The sequence below is a fragment of the Trachymyrmex septentrionalis genome, unplaced genomic scaffold (genome assembly GCF_001594115.1).
Source record: "Trachymyrmex septentrionalis isolate Tsep2-gDNA-1 unplaced genomic scaffold, Tsep1.0 scaffold65, whole genome shotgun sequence".
In the NCBI taxonomy this organism is placed as follows: domain Eukaryota; kingdom Metazoa; phylum Arthropoda; class Insecta; order Hymenoptera; family Formicidae; genus Trachymyrmex; species Trachymyrmex septentrionalis.
In genome coordinates this window covers 265,747-271,641 of record NW_017305832.1, presented here as the reverse complement: position 1 = coordinate 271,641, position 5,895 = coordinate 265,747, and the positions used below count along the sequence as shown (strand labels likewise).

The 5,895-nt window shown below is 33.1% G+C and overlaps 1 pseudogene; it reads right to left on the bottom strand.

Moving 5' to 3' along the window:
- Positions 1-689: 689 nt before the first annotated feature.
- Positions 690-5,895, bottom strand: part of LOC108753109 — a 7,236-nt pseudogene continuing 2,030 nt past the window's right edge.

The window sequence follows — 5,895 nt, the reverse complement described above, 5'->3', positions numbered from 1 at the left end:
TTTGATTAATTTTTTTTCAATATTTACGTGACTGATAATCAACAAATAGGGATATGGATTTTACCATGATCTAATTGTTTTTTATAAAATTTCTTTTTTAATATAATGAAACAAGAATTGTTGATTGATTAATTTACACCATTATTTTTACACTACTCAAATCAGCATTTTAAAAAATGTAAAGAAACATAAATATTTAAATTTTTTCTGAAAAATTATTAGTGGTTGATTTTTGTGTTAATGTCTACTCTTATTTAAAAAATAAAGATGAAGAAATGAATAAGCATATAACAAATCATAACCTTTCATTTAAGTTAATTACTTAACAATAATTTATGGGATTTATTGAAATAAGTTCTTGGAGACTTTTATTTATACAAATTTTATTTTACGAAGTAATATGATTGTTAAGATAATTCGATAATTGAATTATATTATTTTACAAATCCTTTTTTGTATCATATTTACTTTAGTATATTGAATGTTAACATAACATATGTAATTTCTAAACGAATAAAAAAACTGCTAAATAACAAAAATATGATACTTTGTACTATTTTGTACTTGTTGAGAGAAGAGGGAGGGGAAGCGTATGAGAGGAAGAGAGAAAGTGAGAGAGTAAGAGAGGGAGAGAATAAACATACAGAAAATTATTAAGAATTTTTTTAAAGAAATTTAAATTCCATTGATTAATCTAGTTCCAACTTTTTAAAACTACTGTACGCCGAATAAGTTTTTTGTACTTTCACATTTGCCAACTCGCAAAGATTCGTTCACTCGTCTATTAACATTATACTGAAATCAATAACAAAATTCCTCCAGCAATGTGTTTAATAGTTATTTCTTCAATAGGCCCTGCTTTTCCACCATAATCGTTTGGTAAAGCTTCAATAGGTAGAAATTTCTTCACGGTTTCCATGCTCGAATAAAAATGCAACTAAAAATAATAAATGTCTATTCGCACCTCATATATTTTCATATTTCGTATATATTTTTAAGAAGAAAGATTTTGAAATGTGTATAACAGTATAACATATATGTCTTTTCGTTGACTTACGAGATTCATTAGTTCTTTCTTCAAAAGTGGCTTTATCAGATTCATTAGTGTATCTACTATAGATATAGTATTCAATGAATATATGAAAACCCTTTAATCAAATCGGAGCAGATTCTTGTACGTAAAATAAAACTTTTTTTTATTCCCATTAAGTTATCACTAGCGATATGACTAAAAGATAGGCCGGTTGTATCCAAAATAACAATTAATCCCTCGTTGGTACCTTGTGTCACAGATTGTACTTCGCATGTCATAAGCAAATATTTCATACATTCATAATAATCGAATTTATTTGGATTCGAATCCAGAAATTTAGTAAATGTCATTACATATCCTTCCTTGGTTTTTTGCTCTAATAGCACAACTGTCTTTATTGAAAGAATTTTTTTTTCAATATTCAAAATATAAATTTTAACGATACTTAATTTTAATAGTTTTAATCTTAATAATTTGGCAGATTAACTTACATGATAGAGAAAACTTTTTGCAATACTTTTTACGCAATTGGATCTCGATTAGAAAATACTTCCGGCAAAAGTATCCTTATGGTATAGAAATTGTCTATCGTTTTCTTAAACGGTTCTATGCGGTAATAGTTGCTATACAGAAACAAAATAAGATATAACATTTCTACTCGTGGCAGATGAGGTTGCTTTACCATCCAATCCTTCAATATTTGCAGATCTGACATTTTGAGTTCCGGATTCCGTTTGCACTGTTCTTCTACTGACATATTGAATTAGTAGTGATATCGTTGCTCTGATCGGCCTATAAATTTGTAGATTTCTCGTTTATAATTTTTTCTGAAAAATACGTAAAAAAAATTAAAAATATATAAAATTATGTACAGAAGTGAAAAATATATACACATACATATATGAGCACAAACATTTACTTTTATAATTAATTAAAAATAGACTCATACTATTATAAAAACCGATTATAAAATCGATAACATTGTTTTAAACTGTATCAATGGATGCGATCGACAGCTACTTAATCATATCTTTACTTGTTGGAAAAATATCTGCCAGATAGAGCAATACGGTGATATATTGTATTATATAATTTGAATAATCGGAAGTTGTAAAACTGCATCGCTATCATAAGTATCGCAAGTAATATTTTTTAATAATTAGAATAAATCTATATAGATACAGGAATGAATTCCTCAAAATTTTTACCTATTTTTTTTTGTAATTATATAATATTTGTAATTATATAACATCATATGTCACACATATTAATGTAGGTAATAAAGATACATGCGTATGTTGGTACATGCGTGCACATGTAGATAAAAAAAATTGTGCGCAGCGGGTAATTATACGGATCCTGGTTTGATATTTTTCTAATAAATGAAGTCATCACCATGGAAACTTTCACGCAAGAGGTCGTCCTCTTAAGACATAACTACAAAAGATACGACGTAAATATTGTTACGTCCAAGTTCCGGAAATAGATTTAAAGAAAAGAGGGAATAGGAAGGATGGAGTGTGGAAGGACTCTTGTCTCGCAGGTATCCGCACAGAGGCAGATACCGCGAGTTGAACGCACTCTTTTTATGTTCGCTTCGGAATATGGGTCCCGTAAAGACGCTATGATACCTGTTTCCTACGAGCGGTGCGATCGTCGGTCCGAATGTTGAGTCAAGGAAATCCCTTTAATTCGGGAATGGACCACGATCTCTGAAAAGGCAAGGTTTAACGACTAGGAGGATTTGTTAGGGTTTTAAATTTGAAGAACGAGAGAAAGAGAGACGAAGAATTACTAGTATTATTTATTATTACTAATTATTATCAATCGGACAGAAGATAAAAAAACAAGGTTATATTAAACATTAATAAGCTTATTTATTATAAACTATTTTATACATTAACTAATATGATTACTATAAAAGGAAAGAAAAAATTCATAAGTCTACACGATAATCATTATTAACTACTTAACATACAATATCTATTTAATAACTATTTTACATTTTTATGCATGTTAGAGAATCAGGTTTCAGGGTAATATGAACACACAGGTTTTGTTCAGTCTATTTCACGGATAATAATGGAGGAAGAAGGAAAAATATTAAAAAAGAATTCCACAGGAAGTAAATATGAATTGGAGGAATCCGAAATAAATACAGGAATACCGGAACGGGGATGTTGGCCGGTAATTGCATGCCGAATTTCATGTGGTTTCAAAATAATGAGGGCCGATTGTAAAGGTCTCCTCAGGAATAGATGCGGTAATCCGCGGGAATTGGCTAATGAGTGACTCAAAAGTGTCACTCTCTTGGATGCGAAAATAGAATCTCGGTGGGGGAGGAGGAATTTCTTCTAAGAACTCCACGCTGCCCGTAGAGTTCGTCGGAGACGGAATTCCTCTAGGGGAAACCTGGATTGAAATGACTGATGAATCGGATGCTAGCGGAGGAGTGTCAGGAAAAATTCGCTTCGTCAGGGCGTCCGAAAACGCGAGTGACGGAGATCGAGGGAGAGATGAAGGAGTTCGAGGGGGAGGCGAAGGAGAAGGGGGAGATAAAAGCGCCTCTAATGGGTCGTAGTTAGTACCTAGAGTCGGTGGAGCCGGTGGTGATCAAGGTGATACAGGTAATGCATCCTCGACTGGGCGACTCCAATCTCGAGAATCCTCAAGGTACTTTTGGTACTCTTGGTCCAGGAGTCTCCACGCTTTCCGATAGGCCCGACTTCTATGCCAAACCTTGTAGGGTTTAAGCGTGGCACTATGGTTTAACGTGAGTTAGGTATAGCGGATATATACATGTGTGTGCGTGTGCGTGCGTGCGTGCGTGCGTGCGTGCGTGCGTGCGTGCGTGCGTGCGTGTGTCAAGATGGGACTTATTGTTATTCTGCGAGATTAGATTTTTGGGGATGACCAAAAGGTCCGATCTTTGTGGTTGTCCAAGGACTCCGAGAGGAGAGTTGATCCAGCAATGTAGAGGCTCCGGTCGAATCTTTTGACAGTGGTAACGCAGTAGATCACTCGATCTAAGTCGATCTAGTCGCGGATCGCGACTCACCACTTTTATTACGGGTAGTCGCGAATCGATGAAGTTTGACTGATAGTTGCAAACAGAGTTTCGGAGGCGAGATTTTAACTAGCAGCGGACCAGTAGAGTAATCTTTGAAGATGAATTTTTGACTGACTGCGGACCGGCAGAATAACGTTTAATGGTTGAAATTTTATTGACTGTTGTTCGTGGAGAGCCTCCTTTTATATTGGCGAGTTAGTGATGCCGAGTGCAGAGCTTGCGTGTGCTACTATAGGTCTAATCTAGGATTAGAATTAAGGATATCGATTGTGAAATGGGATACTGGGGTATGTGTCTAAGACAATTTCCGTCATCAACCATTTGCCGGATGTCCAATAGTTTAGAGCATGTGTCATCTATTACAGACAACTGCTGTTTCAGTTTATAATTCTTAATCTATTTACTTCTCCTGTTCCTCGGGATAAAGTTTGCCTATTCGGCACTTAGTTCAAATATCTAATCCAACAACTTCGTCCCGAGTGGATTATTAATTTAAAAAGGCAAATGTTATTCGGCTCGTCACTATTGTAACCTCCTGTAGTAGAAACAGATGGTCTACCGGTGTTACTTGTTAACAATTCTTATGGTAATGATGAAAATTTTAATCGAAGAAAAGAACTATGGAGTCTGGACGTAACAATACATAACTAACCAGAGAAATACAAAAAAATGAAATCACATCTTTTCTTGTTATTTTAGCATTCAGAAAATAAGATGATAAGTTGTATTTTTAATTTGTTTGTTTAAATAAGTTTTATACGTTATTAAAGTATGTTATTATGTGCATCTTTTGAATAGTTATTTATTAAGTTTGGTTAGGAATTGTTGAAGTAATCGTACCGAGTCAGGTCGCGGTGGACAATTGTGCGCAAACGTTTTGAATTGCGCATAATTACTCATCTTCCATATACTATATGACTAGCACTAATTTATTTGTTTCTTCTTAGCATTATTTTAAACAATATTAAAAATCTTTATTTTAGACCGCATATGTGAAAAACACAATCAATACTAGAAAAATATCTATTACGCTGGATTGAAGCTGGATCTTTAAAGAATTTAATCTTGAATTAGTACACACTATATATGTACTGGCATATACATATATACCATATTGTAGTCTTTTTAGAACTGCGCGCCGAATTGTTTTTCCGAATTATAAACGCAAATAGTTATAAACTACTCTAGTAATTGCGAATTAAATTGACAAGCAATTTAATAATTTGATGCTACCATTATGCATCCCATTATAAAGACGTTAATATGTTGAAACTGTTAACAAATTTATTGCAAAAAATATTATCTTGGCCAGGACTTGAATTCGGATCTCTTCTATTCTGTACGATCCTAAATTAGATCATCGAGGCCTTAGAAATATTTTTCGCAATAATCGGTACAATAAGAAAACAACATCTTTCTTTCAGGTGATGTAATATAAACAATATTAAGAATCTTTATTTTAGACCGCATATGTGAGGAAGGATATTACTAAGGCCTCGGTGATCCATACATACTTATATCGCTTTAAATTTGAAAAAAAAAACTATTCCAGGGCAATAAATTTCCCTTAGGTGCGCACAGTTTCCCCACTTTTCCCTACGTATCAATTTGTATGTACTGTTAAAAATTATAGATTTATCAAAGAAATAGCTGCAGAAGTAAATAATACAAAAATATAAATTTTCCAATTAACATTCGAACAACACACATATAGGGGATATTTGGAAAAGTAAAAACCTTTTAGTATTTCATATATACTCGTACATACAGCTTAATTCTATACATATATATA